We start from the raw sequence: 15,529 nt of genomic DNA on the forward strand, positions 1-15,529 counted from the left end.
CTTGAATCAAGGTGTAAGTGTACATTCACCCATAACCTGCTGGTGGACGAAATTGTGATAAAAGAGTTCCAGGCACTGTTAGAGAAGCTCACAACTCCGTTCAGCTTAACCAGCAAGTGTACTGGGTCATCCAAGTAATACCTTATGTGAGTAAGGGTCGATCCCACAGAGATTGTTGGTATGAAGCAAGCTTTGGTCACCTTGTAAATCTCAGTTAGGCAAATTAAATGGTTTTGGGTTTCGAAAATTAATAATAAAAAGCAAAATAAAATAGGATAGAAATACTTATGTAAATCAATAGTGGGAATTTCAGATAGGCGTATGGAGATGCTGTGCTCCTCTCGAATCTCTACCTTTTTATTACATTCATCCTATCCTTCCTACTCCTTTCCATGGCAAGCTGTATGTAGGGCATCACCATCATCAATGGCTACTTTCAATCCTCTCGGGAAAATGGTCCTATGCGCTGTCACTGCACGGCTAATCGTCTGGAAGAATCACCCTTGTTGATAGCTACATCCCATCCTACTTTCATCATGAATGTTGCTTGTTTCTGGCGTTCAGCGCCAGGTTGATGCTCTGTTCTGGCGTTGAACGCCAGCCAGATGCTTCTTGCTGGTGTTGAACGCCAGTCTGTGCTTCCCCCAGGGTGTGATTTTTCTTCTACTGTTTTTGATTCTGTTTTTAATTTTTATATTTTTTTCGTGACTCCTCATGATCATGTACCTAATAAAACACAAAATAACAATAAAATAAAAATTAGATAAATAAAATTGGGTTGCCTCCCAACAAGCGCTTCTTTAATGTCAATAGCTTGACAGTGGCTCTCATGGAGCCACAAAGATGATCAGGTCAATATTGTATAGTCCCAACACCAAACTTAGAGTTTGGATATGGGGTCTTAACACCAAACTTAGAGTTTGGTTGTGGCCTCACAACACCAATCTTAGAGTTTGACTGTGGGGGCTCTTCTTGTCTCTGAATTGAGAGAAGCTCTTCATGCTTACTCTCTTTTGTCACAGAGGGATGGCCATGTGCCTTAAACACAAGGTAGTCCCCATTCAATTGAATGACTAATTCACCTCTGTTGGCATCTATCACAGCTCCTGCTATAGCTAGGAAAGGTCTTCCAAGGATAATGCATTCATCCTCTTCCTTCCCAGTGTCTAAGATTATGAAATCACCAGGGATGTAAAGGCCTACAACCTTTACTAACATGTCCTCCACTATTCCATAAGCTTGTCTCAATGACTTGTCTGCCAATTGTAATGAGAACAAGGCAGGTTGTACCTCAATGATCCCCAGCTTCTCCATTACAGAGAGTGGCATAAGATTTATCCCTGACCCTAAATCACATAGAGCCTTTTCAAAGGTCATGGTGCCTATGGTACAAGGTATTAAGAACTTGCCAAGATCTTGTCTCTTTTGAGGTAAAATTTGCTGAATCCAGGTATCTAGTTCATTAATGAGCAAGGGAGGTTCATTTTCCCAAGTCTCATTACCAAACAACTTGGCATTCAGCTTCATGATAGCTCCTAAGTATTGAGCAACTTGCTCTCCAGTCACATCTTCATCCTCTTCAGAGGAAGAATAGTCTTCAGAGCTCATGAATGGCAGAAGGAGATTTAATGGAATCTCTATGGTCTCTGTATGAGCCTCAGATTCCTTTGGATCCTTAATAGAAAACTCCTTCTTGCTTGAAGGACGTCCCAGGAGGTCTTCCTCACTAGGATTTTCGTCCTCCTCCTCCCTTGTGCATTCGGCCACATTGATCACATCAATGGCCTTGCACTCTCCTTTTGGATTCTCTTCTGTATTGCTTGGGAGAATACTGGGAGGAGTTTCACTGACTTTCTTACTCAGCTGGCCCACTTGTGCCTCCAGATTTCTGATGGAGAATCTTGTTTCACTCATGAAACTGAAAGTGACCTTTGACAGATCAGAGACTAGATTGGCTAAATTAGAAGTGTTTTGTTCAGAATTCTCTGTCTGTTGCTGAGAAGATGATGGAAAAGGCTTGCTATTGCCCAGCCTATTACGTCCACCATTGTTAAAGCCTTGTTGAGGCTTTTGTTGATCCTTCCATGAGAAATTTGGATGATTTCTCCTTGATGAGTTATAGGTGTTTCCATAAGGTTCACCCATGTAATTAACCTCTGCCATGGCAGGGTTCTCAGGATCATAAGCTTCTTCAGAAGCTGCCTCTTTAGTACTGTTGGATGCATGTTGCCATCCATTCAGATTTTGAGAGATCATGTTGACCTGTTGAGTCAACACTTTGTTCTGAGCCAATATGGCATTCAGAGCATCAATTTCAAGAACTCATTTCTTCTGAGGTATCCCATTATTCACGGAATTCCTCTCAGAAGTGTACATGAATTGGTTGTTTGCAACCATGTCAATGAGTTCTTGAGCCTCTTCAGGCATTTTCTTTAGGTGAATAGATCCACCTGCAGAATGGTCCAATGACATTTTCGAAAATTCAGACAGGCCATAATAGAATATATCTAATATGGTCCATTCTGAAAACATGTCAGATGGACATCTTTTGGTCAGTTGCTTGTATCTTTCCCAAGCTTCATAGAGGGATTCACCATCTTTTTGTTTGAAGGTTTGAACATCCACTCTCAGCTTGCTCAGCTTTTGAGGAGGAAAGAATTTATCCAAGAAGGCAGTGACCAGCTTATCCCAGGAGTCCAGGCTATCCTTGGGTTGTGAATCCAACCATATTCTAGCTCTGTCTCTTACAACAAAGGGGAAAAGCATGAGTCTGTAGACGTAAGGATCAACTCCATTCGTCTTTACAGTCTCACAGATCTGCAAGAATTCAGTTAAAAACTGGTAAGGATCTTCAGATGGAAGTCCATAAAACTTGCAGTTTTGTTGCATTAAGGCAACTAGCTGAGGTTTCAGCTCAAAGTTGTTGGCTCCAATGGCAGGAATGGAGATGCTTCTTCCATCAAATTTGGATGTTGGCTTTGTGAAGTCACCAAGCATTCTCCTTGCATTATTATTATTTTCGGCTGCCATCTCCTTCTCTTGTTCTAATGTTTCTGAAAGGTTACCTTTAGATTGTTGTAACTTAGCTTCTCTTAATTTTCTCTTCAGAGTCCTTTCAGGTTCTGGATCAATTTCAACAAGAGTGCCTTTATCCTTGTTCCTGCTCATATGAAAGAGAAGAAAACAAGAGAAGAAAGAGGAATCCTCTATGTCACAATATAGAGATTTCTTTGTGTTAGTAGAAAAAAGAAAGGGGAGAAGAATGTAGAAGAGGGGGTTTGGATATTTAGGTGAAGAGAGGTGAAGAGAAGTGTTAGTAATTAAATAATTAAATAGAGTAAGAAAAGAGAGGGGAAATTTCGAAAATAATTTTGAAAAAGGGGTTAGTAATTTTCGAAAATTAGAAATAAGATAAGATTAAAATTAAAATTTAAAACAAAAAGAATTTTTGAAGAAGAGATGAGATATTTTCGAAAATTAGAGGGGGAAAAGTAGTTAGGTGGTTTTGAAAAAGATAAGAAACAAACACAAAGTCAAAGAGTTAGTTGAAAAAGATATTAAAATCAAATTTGAAAAGATAAGAAGATAAGAGGTTAGATAAGATATTTTGAAATCAAATTTTGAAAAAGATAAAATTTTTTGAAAAAGATAAGATAAAAGATAAAAAGATTTCATTTTTTAAAATTTAAAATTACTTACTTCACTAACAAGAAACTACAAGATAAGATTCTAGAACTTAAAGATTGAACCTTTCTTAACAAGAAAGTAACAAACTTCAAATTTTTGAATCAATCACATTAATTGTTAGTGTAATTTTAAAAATATGATATAAAGATAAGAAAAAGATTTTGAAAATAATTTAAAAAAAAGATTTTTGAAAATTTTCGAAAAACAAAGATAAAATTGAAAAGATATGATTTTTGAAAAAGATTTTAAAAAAAATAAGATTTTTTTTTAAATTGAAAATTTGACTTGACTTGTAAGAAACAACTAATTTTGAAAATTTTTGACTAAGTCAACTCAGATTTTCGAAAATTTGGAGAAAAATAAGGAAAAGATATTTTTTTGATTTTTGAATATTTTAATTATAAGAGAGAAAAACATAAAAATGACCCAAAACATGAAAATTTTGGATCAAAACACTTAATGTATGCAAGAACACTATGAATGTCAAGATGAACACCAAGAACACTTTGAAGATCATGATGAACATCAAGAACATACTTTTGAAAAATTTTTGATGCAAAGAAAACATGCAAGACACCAAACTTAGAAATCTTTAATGCATGGACTCTAACAAACGAAAAATGCACATGAAAAACAACAAACAACACAAAACAAGAAATCATCAAGATCAAACAAGAAGACTTGTCAAGAACAACTTGAAGATCATGAATAACACTATGAATGCATGTATTTTTCGAAAAATGGAAGAAAATAAATTTTTAAAGCATGCAATTGACACCAAACTTAAAACATGACTCAAGACTCAAACAAGAAACACAAAATATTTTTTATTTTTATGATTTTCTAATTTTTTTTTTGGATTTTTATTAATTTTTTCGAAAATAAAGTTTGGAAAAACGAAAAAGAAAAGAAAAATTTTGAAAAAGATTTTTGAAAAGAAAATTACCTAATCTGAGCAACAAGATGAACCGTCAGTTGTCCATACTCGAACAATCCCCGGCAACGGCGCCAAAAACTTGGTGGACGAAATTGTGATAAAAGAGTTCCAGGCACTGTTAGAGAAGCTCACAACTCCGTTCAACTTAACCAGCAAGTGTACTGGGTCATCCAAGTAATACCTTACGTGAGTAAGGGTCGATCCCACAGAGATTGTTGGTATGAAGCAAGCTATGGTCACCTTGTAAATCTCAGTTAGGCAGATTAAATGGTTTTGGGTTTCGAAAATTAATAATAAAAAGCAAAATAAAATAGGATAGAAATACTTATGTAAATCAATAGTGGGAATTTCAGATAGGCGTATGGAGATGTTGTGCTCCTCTCGAATCTCTACTTTTTTATTACATTCATCCAATCCTTCCTACTCCTTTCCATGGCAAGCTGTATGTAGGGCATCACCATCATCAATGGCTACTTTCAATCCTCTCGGGAAAATGGTCCTATGCGCTGTCACTGCACGGCTAATCGTCTGGAGGCATCACCCTTGTTGATAGCTACATCCCATCCTCTCAGTGAAAATGGTCCAAATGCTCTGTCACAGCACGGCTAATCATCTGTCGGTTCTCAATCAGGTTGGAGTAGAATCCATTGATTCTTTTGCGTTTGTCATCACGCCTAGCCTTCAGGAGTTTAAAGCTCGTCACAGTCATTCAATACTGGAATCCTACTCGGAATACCACGGACAAGGTTAGACTTTCCGGATTTCCGGTATCCTACTCGAAATACCACAGACAAGGTTAGACTTTCCAGATCCCATGAATGCCGCCATCTATCTAGCTTATACCACGAAGATTCTGTTGGGGAATCTAAGAGATATGTGCCCGGCCTAGAGTAGACCGGAAGTGGTTGTCAGTCACGCACGTTCATAGGTGAGAATGATGATGAGTGTCACGGATCATCACATTCATCAAAGTGTTGTGCAACGTATATCTTGGAATAAGAATAAAAGAGAATTGAATAGAAAGTAATAGTAATTGTATTGAAACTTGAGGTACAGCAGAGCCCCACACCCTTAATCTATGGTGTGCAGAAACTCCACCGTTGAAAATACATAAGTGAAAGGTTCAGGCATGGCCGAATGGCCAGCCCCCATGGTCTAAGGACTAGGCGTCCAGAGATATCTAATACACTAGTAAGAAGTCTTATTTATAATAAACTAGCTACTAGGGTTTACATGAGTAAGTAATTGATGCATAAATCCACTTCCGGGGCCCACTTGGTGTATGTTTGGGCTGAGCTTGATCTATCCACGAGCTGAGGCATTTATTGGAGTTGACTCCAAGTTATAACGTGTTTTGGGCGTTCAACTCCGGATCATGACGTGTTTCTGGCGTTTAACTCCAGACAGCAGCATGTACTTGGCGTTCAACGCCAAGTTACGTCGTCAATTTCCGAATAAAGTATGAACTATTATATATTGCTGGAAAGCTCTGGATGTCTACTTTCCAACGCCGTTGAGAGCGCGCCAATTGCAGTTATGTAGCTCCAGAAAATCTATTTCGAGTGCAGGGAGGTCAGATTCCAACAGCATCAGCAGTCCTTTTGTCAGCCTTTTTCAGAGTTTTGCTCAAGTCCCTCAATTTCAGCCAGAAATTACCTGAAATCACAGAAAAACACACAAACTCATAGTAAAGTCCAGAAATGTGAATTTAGCATAAAAACTAATGAAAACATCCCTAAAAGTAGCTTGAACTTACTAAAAACTACCTAAAAACAATGCCAAAAACCGTATAAATTATCCGCTCATCACCTGCTTACTTCCTAAGAAAATGCATGAAACTACCTAAAAACAGTAAAGAAAAGGCTAGTGAAACTGGCGAAGATGCTCTGGCATCACAACACCAAACTTAAAGCTTGCTTGTCCCTAACCAAGTACTGAAACATAAGAATGATGGATGAGAAAATAAGAGAAACAAGTCCTTATTATAGAGGTTAAGTCCTTGGTTCATGGGGTTTCATGCATAGCAACTTAGGTTCATGCCTTTGCTGGTTTCCAGGTCCTTATCATGTCCTTGAACACTCACTTGATTGCATCCTATGAGACCTTTATTCATTGATCCTCCCCCTCTTTTTTTTTCAGGGTTTATTGCTTTCTTAGGCTAAGTGCTTTGTGAGGGGGCGACTCTTTAAGATAAGCTTTCAGCCAACACTCCCGAACTAGTTGGTTCAAGGTGTTAGGTATTGAAACACCCCTAAGGACCTACTCCCTCAAGCCTCTCCCCCATACATACACACCACAGGCATATGGTTTGTTATTTTCTTTCTTGAGGCCTTGGTGTCCAGCACCTCTTTGGGTTACTAAGTGCTTTGTAGCAAGGTTGCTCTTGATAGTGGATTTTCATTTGATAATCCTGGGTTAGTTAACCCAAGTTACTAAGTGATAAAGCACTCCTGAGAACTTATTCATCCAAGAAGATCCTTCGCACAAGAGCACTACAGACACATGCCTCAAGTTTCAAACCCTAGGTGCCTAGCCTTATTTCTTATTCTTTTTTCTTTCTTTTTCACACTCTAACTTTTCTTTTTCTTTTTCTTATTAAGATCTTGTTATTTAGCTAGTCTCATAGGATGTGCTTCAAGCATATGATTCAAAACACAAAATTGCCTTTATACCTTGTTGTTGAACCAACTTAGCTAATCAATTACCATACCACAAACATTGGGGCTTTTCTTCACAATATGAACTCCACTTTTGTTCTTCATACATTCTTTTTTCATTTAGCTCAAAACACAAGCACGCAATTAATGAAGATGAAAATGCAGCAGGGAACTTAGCTAGTCAAACAAAACATCAGTAAAGAGAAATAAGCAGAATATAAATGTTCATGAGAACAGGATTAAATCCTACTTCCACCCTAAGCATTACAATTCAGAGACAGTTAAGCACAATACAACCTCTTATTATTTTCTTGTTGTCATCATCATCCTTAGCCTTTGTGCTTCCCCCTTTGTTTTTCTTAATAAGGGTGTGCTTTCTCCTCTAAGTGATTGATTGATTTCCTGCAACACAATTTCTTGGAAGTTGTTTTGTACCCCTAAGCACTTGAAAGATAGTTAGCATCCATGTATGCTTGTAATTTTCTGAACTTAAGTTGGTTTGTGAATACCAAACTTAATTCCTTGCCTACTGCAGTAGCTTGAAATCATGCAAGGAATCTCATGTGCTTTTATTAAGAAAACAGCTATGAACTAGAAACTAAACACATATCAAGTAGTTTTTCTGATTGTTGGAGTCAGCGATTTGTCATTGAAGGGTTGCAATGTGATTTTTGATTGAAGTCTTTGGTGGAACACCAAACTTAGAATTACACATTCACCCTTGGGTTGTTTTGGTGTGCAACACCAAACTTAGCTCCTCACAATACAGAGAAATCTACTTGTATCTTTTATTGAGACAATCATGAAAAGAAAACTACCTCAAGTTGGGTTGCCTCCCCACAAAGAGCATTTTTTAGTGTCACTAGCTCGACGGTTGCTCCCTTAGTTGAGATTATACTTCAGTTTGGGTCTTTCCCCCATGTTGTCCAAGTAGTGTTTGAGCCTTTGTCCGTTCACAGTGAATGTCCTCTTTGAGCTTTCTTCCGTGATTTCTATGTGTCCAAAAGATGAGCCCGTTGTGAAAAGAAAGGGTCCTGACCACCTTGATTTGAGTTTTCTCGGGAAGAATCTCAGTTTGGATCAATCAAAGAAAGGAGGTACAAAGCTCCTTGGTGCCAGATTGAGAGGAGTTTTCTGTCCCGAGAAATCTCAGTTTTCACCCCATATCTTAGAAGGAGGGCTTCTAGTGGTCTGTTGCAGAAATGGGTTCCTCTATCGCTGATAAGGGCTCACAGAACACCGAACCGACTAAAGATATTCTTTCTAAGAAAGTTTATGACCACCTTGTTATCATTTATTGGAGTTGCAATAGCCTCTACCCACTTGGATACATAGTCCACTGCCACCAGAATATACTTGTTTGAATATGAGGTTGGAATTGGCCCCATAAAATCAATTCCCCACACATCAAACAGTTCAAGTTCTAAGATGAAGTTCTGTGGCATCTCATTTCTTTTGGGTAAATTTCCAGCCCTTTGGCATTCATTGCAGCTCTTCACTAGTTCTTTCGCATCTTTGAAAATATTGAGCCAAAATAATCCACATTGCAGCACCTTGGCTGCAGTTTTTTCCCCTCCAAAATGGCCTTCATACCAAGAGCCATGGCAGTTCGATAGGACCTCTCGTCCTTCTTCCTCTGAAATGCATCTTCTGAGGATTCTATCTGAACACTTCTTGAAGAGATATGGATGATCTCAGATGAATTATTTAGCATCATTAATGAGATTTCTTCTTTTATGTTTGTTAATCTCTGGAGGTAAATTCCCAGTTGCCTTAAAATTTGCAATATCTGCAAAGCAGGGTGCCTTGTTGAAGAACGAAACTCTCGCGCGATCTAGAATTTTGACAAATAAATTCCCGATGTAAGTATGGCTTCTAGACCGACAAGAATTCCTTTCTTACAAAAGTTTTGGTTGTCACAAGTAACAAACCCAATAAAATTTATAAACCGAAGTATTCAAACCTCGGGTCATCTTCTCAAGGAATTGCAGGGAGGTATGATTTATTATTGGTTATGGAAAATAGTATTTTTGGGTTTTAAAAAAGTTTTGAACGAGAGAAATGGATTGCAGAGAATTAATAAATTAATAACTAATAAAACTCTTGTCAAGGTATGAAAACTGGAAGTCCTATCCTAGTTATCCTTATCAATGGTGATGAGAATTATATTATTTTCTCTCACTAAGTCAACCTCTAACCATGAAGGTCAGTTAAGTGGACAAATTAATTTAACACCTAAAGTCCTAGTCAACTCCTGAGGAAAGACTAGAGTTATAGGAATCTAAATCAATCAGCAAGAATAACAATTATCAATCACGATGAGTTTAATAACTCAAGAGTCACCAATTAATCAACCAGAACCAAGAATATAGAAAGCTAAATTAAAATAAAAAATATCTGGAATACCTCAAATTATATTAAATAAAGATGTCAATTCTAACATGGAAAAGTTCATAAATCAGTTTGAAAAGATAAATAAAAGGAACATTGAACATGAGATAAAGAAGATGAAAATATTCCTAAATCCTTGAAGAGGAATCCTAATCCTAATTCTAAGAGAGAGGAGAGAACCACTCTCTCTAAAAACTACATCTAAATTATGAAAAGTGAATTATGATCTCATCTGAAGTATGAATGGATTCCCCCACTTTATAGCCTCTAATCTTGTTTTCTGGGCCAAAAACTGGGTCAAAAATAGCCCAGAATTCACTGATTGTGAAATCTGATTTGTACAGGTCGCGGCAAAGTGATGCGGAGGCGTCGTCCACGCGTTTGCATGGATTGAAATTCGCAGATGCGACGTGTGCGCGTCATCCACGCGTCCGTATCGCCTAACGTCGAGGCAGCCATAACAAATTATATATCGTTATGAAGCCCCGGATGTTAGCTTTTTAACGTAACTAAAACCGCATCATTTGGACCTTTGTAGTTCAAGTTATGGTCGATTTAGTACCAAGAGGTCAGGCTGGACAGCTTTAGCAGTTCCTTCAGTTTCTTGTATTCCTTCCAGTTTTACATGCTTCCTTTCCATCTACTGAGCCATTCTTGCCCTGTAATCTCTGAAAACACTCAACACACATATCAAGGCATCGAATGGTAATAAGAGATGATTAAAATACACAAATTAAAGACTCTAGGAAGCAAGTTTTCAATCATAGAACAAATTCTGGGACGGAATTGTAAAACCATGCAAATAGTAAGAATAAGTGGGTAAAAAGTTGATAAAAACTACTCAATTGAGCACAAGATAAACCATGAAATAGTGGTTTATCACTTGTGAACTAACATTAACTGCTCATCTGGAAAGAACTCATTTACACTTGCATCATGTGTGCCACCTTTCTCACAAGGGATTCTGGATAGATGATCTGCTACCTTGTTCTCCACTCCTTTCTTGCCTCTGATCTCAATATTGAATTCCTGTAATAACAAGATCCATCTAATCAGTCTTGGTTTTGATTCCTTCTTGGCAAACAAATATTTAAGTGATGTGTGATCTGTGAAAACGATCACTTTAGAGCCAATGAGGTATGATCTAAATTTGTCAAATACAAAGACTATTGCCAACAATTCCTTTTTAGTGGTGGTGTAATTCCTTTGAGTGTCATTAAGGACTTTGCTGGCATAGTATATGACATGCACCAAATTATTTCTCCTCTGCCCTGACATTGCCCCAACTGCAAAATCAGATGCATCACACATCAGCTCAAATAGTAAGTTCCAATCAGGTGGGGTAATGATAGGGGCTGAGGACAGTTTCTTTTTCAAGTTTTCAAATGCTAGCATGCATTTCTGATCAAAGATAAATGGTGTATCAGATACAAAAAGATTGCTTATGGGCTTGGCTATTTTTGAAAAATCTTTAATAAATCTTTTGTAAAAACCAGCATGCCCTAAAAAGCTCCTAATTGCCTTTACATCACTTGATGGGGGTAGTTTTTCAATTAGTTCCACCTTAGCTCTATCTACCTCAATGCCTTGATGAGAAACTTTATGACCAAGGACTATTCCTTCTGTCACCATAAAGTGGCATTTCTCCCAATTCAAGACCAAATTGGTCTCTTGACATCTTTTCAATACCAAGGCAAGATGGTTTAGACAATTATGAAAGGAATCTCCGAATACTAAAAAAGTCATCCATAAAGACTTCAATGAATTTCTCTATCATATCTGAGAAGATAGAAAGCATGCAGCGTTGAAAAGTTGCGGGTGCATTACACAACCCAAATGGCATGCGCTTGTAGGAAAACACTCCGTATGGACAAGTAAATGATATTTTCTCCTGGTCTCTTAGATCAATCACTATTTGACTATATCCTGAATAACCGTCTAGAAAACAATAATGTCCATGTCCTGCAAGCCTTTCAAGCATCTGATCCATGAAGGGGAGTGGGAAATTATCTTTTCTTGTAGCTTCATTAAGTTTTCTGTAATCAATGCACATCCTCCATCCTGTGACGATTCTTGTAGGGATGAGCTCATTCCTTTCATTGGGTACTACAGTGATTCCTCCTTTCTTGGGGACCACTTGGACGGGGCTCACACATGGGCTATCTGAAATTGGGTAGATTACCTCTCCCTGCCATAGCTTCATGACTTTTTTCTGCACCACCTCTTTCATGATTGGATTCAGCCTCCTTTGGGGCTGAATAGAGGGTTTGACATCATCTTCCAGCAGTATCTTATGCATGCATATAGCCGAACTCATTCCCTTTAAGTCAGCAAGGGTCCATCCAATGGCGTCTTTATGCTTTTGCAACACTTGGAGTAATTCCTCCTCTTGTTCTTGGTTGAGAGCTGAGTTTATGATCACTGGATAACTTTCATTATCTCCTAAATATGCATATTTGAGAGTGGGTGGTAGTGCCTTCAGTTCTAGTTTGGGTGCTTCCTTTTCTTCGTTCTTTTCTTCTGATGTGCCCTGAATAAAAACTTCAACTGTTGCAGCTTCTTCGCTGGATGTGGGTTCCTCTTCTTCTGTCACCCCCTCAAGTTCTTCCTCTTCCAGAGTCTCTTGTACTAAAACTTCCACTAAATCCAACCTCATACATTCTCCTAGTGATTCTTGTGGGTAGCTCATGGCCTCAAATACATTGAATACCATCTTCTAATCATGCAGCCTAAGGGTAAGTTCACCCTTTTGGACATCAATGATGGCTCTGGCAGTAGCTAACAATGACCTTCCCAAAATGATAGAGGCCTTGGCTTCTTCCTCCATATCGAACACTACAAAGTTTGCTGGGAAGATAAAATCTCCCACCTTCACTAACAAGTCTTCCACTATTCCATGAGGGAACTTGAATGATCGGTCTACCAATTGCAGGGCCATTCTTGTTGGCTTGGCCTCCTCAATCCTCATTCTTCTCATCATTGCTAAGGATATTGGATTTATGCTGGCTCCCAAATCACACAAAGCCTTTTCCACTATGATTTCCCCTATGACACAAGGGATTTGGAAGATCCCAGGATCCTTCAATTTCTGGGTAACTTGTGCTGAATGATGGCACTACATTCTTCGGTTAGTACCACAGTCCCGTTGTTCTTCCAAATTCTCTTCTTGGTCAACAATTCCTTCAAGAACTTAGCATAGAGCGGCATTTGCTCTATTGCTTCAGCAAAGGGTATGTTAATCTGTAGTCTCTTGAAAACTTCTAAGAATCGTGAGAATTGGCTGTCATCTCCACTCTTCTTCAATCGTTGAGGGTACGGGGCTTTTGGAACATATGGCTTCAGCGCTTCTCCTTTTTGATGTGAGTTAGGAGTGGAAGCTTGAACTTCCTCTTGTCCTTTTCCCCCTCCATCCATGTTCTTCTCTTGTGGTTCTTTGGAGGTCTCCTTCAATTGTTTTCCACTTCTGAGGGTGATATCCTGACACTTCCCCCTTGGGTTTGCATTAGTGTTGTTACAAATATTGTGGCTAGGAACTTGCTTGAATAGGTAGCTGATATGTGTTTCCAGTTTCTTGATGGCATCATCTTGATTTTGCATATTGGATCGTACTTCTTCCCGGAACACTTTACTGTCTTGAACTTCCTTGCATATGCCTTCGAGCAGGGTCTCAAGTCTGGAAAGTCTATCTTCGGATGGTAATGGTGGGTTGAGGTTAGAGGGTTGAGACTGGTCATTTTGGGTTTGATATGGCTGCTGAGAAGTGTTATTGGGTAGGTGTTGATATGATCTCTGTGTGAAATGTTGGTATGCTGTATTATTGTTGGGGTTGTGACATCTCTGATCTTGGCTTTGGTCTTCTTGATTTCCCCACCCAAAGTTTGGATGGTTCTTCCAACCGGGATTGTAGGTCTTGGAGTATGGATCATGTGATTGCCAGGGTGAGTTTCTAACATAGTTGGCTTGTTCCCAGTCACCCCCTTTCTCTGTATTCACTCCTTCTTGAGCTGGTGGTGGGGTGGTGACTGCTACAACTTGGTTCCTCTCCATCTGCTTGGTAAGGTCAGCCAACTGCTTGGTGATCATCTTGTTTTGAGCTAGCAGTGCATCCATATGGTTCAACTCCATTACTCCTCGAGTGTTGCTCCTCTCAGAAGCATAAAAGTAGTCATTCTCAGCTACAGTCTCAATGACATATATGGCTTCTTCAACGGTCTTTTTCTTATTTAGAGATCCCCCAAAAGAGTGGTCTACAGCCTTCTATGATTCGTAAGATAAGCCTTCATAAGAAATGTGTAGTTGCACCCATTCATTGAACATGTTTGGTGGGCACCTTCTTGTTAAGTCCTTAAACCTCTTCCATGCCTCATGGAGAGTTTCACCATCTTGTTGCCTGAAGGTTTGTACCTCAGCTCTCAACCTGTTGATCCGTTGAGGAGGATAGAATCTCGCCAAGAACTTGTTCACCATATCTTCTCAGGTTGTTAAACTCTCCTTTGGGAAGGATTTCAGCCATTTAGATGCTTTGTCCCTGAGTGAAAAGGGGAACAAAAGCAATCTATAGGTGTTAGGATGAAACACCATTAGACTTCACAGTATCACGTATTCTTAGGAAGGTGGTTAAATGAGCTGGGGGTTCAGTTCAAAGTTATTGGCATGTATGGTTGGTTTTTGGATGCTACTTCCACAGTTTCCTAGATTTGGATTAATATAAGCGCCTAGAACTCTTCTCTCCTACCCAGCATGATCTGCTGGACCTTCTCTGGCATGGTTGTGTGTCTCCTCCTCATGGTGGTTTTCCATGTTCCCCTCCATGTCTGTCTCAAAATCCTCCTCTTCTTCCTTAGTACCAACGACCCTCTTCCCTCTTGCTTCCCTCTTTAATCTCAAGAAGGTCCTCTCAGGTTCAGATTCAAAGGAGGTTGAAGCTCCTCTTCTTCTACCTATCATACAATCAGATTACACAAGCAAGAGAAAAGTGAAGAAATCACTTTTGTTAAGGTTACTATTCATACCCTAGGTCAAGCTGTCCGACCCGGGATGTTTAACGACAAGCCGACCGACCTCTTCAGGTCAGACTATCCGACCTCTTCTCAAAGAGCTCGGCCAAATCACCAAAGGAGCCCAAAGCAGGCCCAAAATGAAGGAACATAGCCCAATCTAAAGGCAGCCAAAGCCCAGAAAGATAAAGGCGGTTTCCCTAAAGATAAGATGACTTCACTTAAAGATAAGATAAGATAAGATAACTATCTTATCTCCAGAGAGGTCACTCCTCACCATTATAAATACAGTGGAGCACACAGGTATAACTCATACTCTGATTCTACTCAATACCTGCTTAATACCCTTGCTAACTTAAGCATCGGAGTCCCTTGCAGGTACCCCCCACCCTTCGGTGATAAAGGATCAGCAACACTCTCAGTTCCACAAGTTAAACACACCAGCTCCGGCTGCTATACACCTGCCGGACACGTCGGCTCCGACCAACACAGAAGATCTCGACCGAGATCGACCTACAGTTTTAGGCAACCCTCGGAACATTGGCGCCGTTTCCGGGGAACCAGGAAGTCATCCCACCACCATGGCGGACAACCATGACAATGACCACGATTCAGATCTAGAGGATAGAACACCGCACAAAAATGTGGACACTACACTAAAGGATACTCCTCAACTTAACAACGAAAAGGATTCTCCAAATGCGGGAGCCATGGAGGCGCTTCAAGACCGTTTAAAACAACTGGAAGAAGAAGCCCTACATCAACGAGAGGCTGAGAAAGACCTACAAAGGGAGATAAAGCGACGCCAGGAATTGGAGGACAAACTCCTAAAACTCGAAGCCGATCTCAAGGCCAAAGCT

Source organism: Arachis hypogaea, chromosome 3 (genome assembly GCF_003086295.3).
Source record: "Arachis hypogaea cultivar Tifrunner chromosome 3, arahy.Tifrunner.gnm2.J5K5, whole genome shotgun sequence".
Classification (NCBI taxonomy): domain Eukaryota; kingdom Viridiplantae; phylum Streptophyta; class Magnoliopsida; order Fabales; family Fabaceae; genus Arachis; species Arachis hypogaea.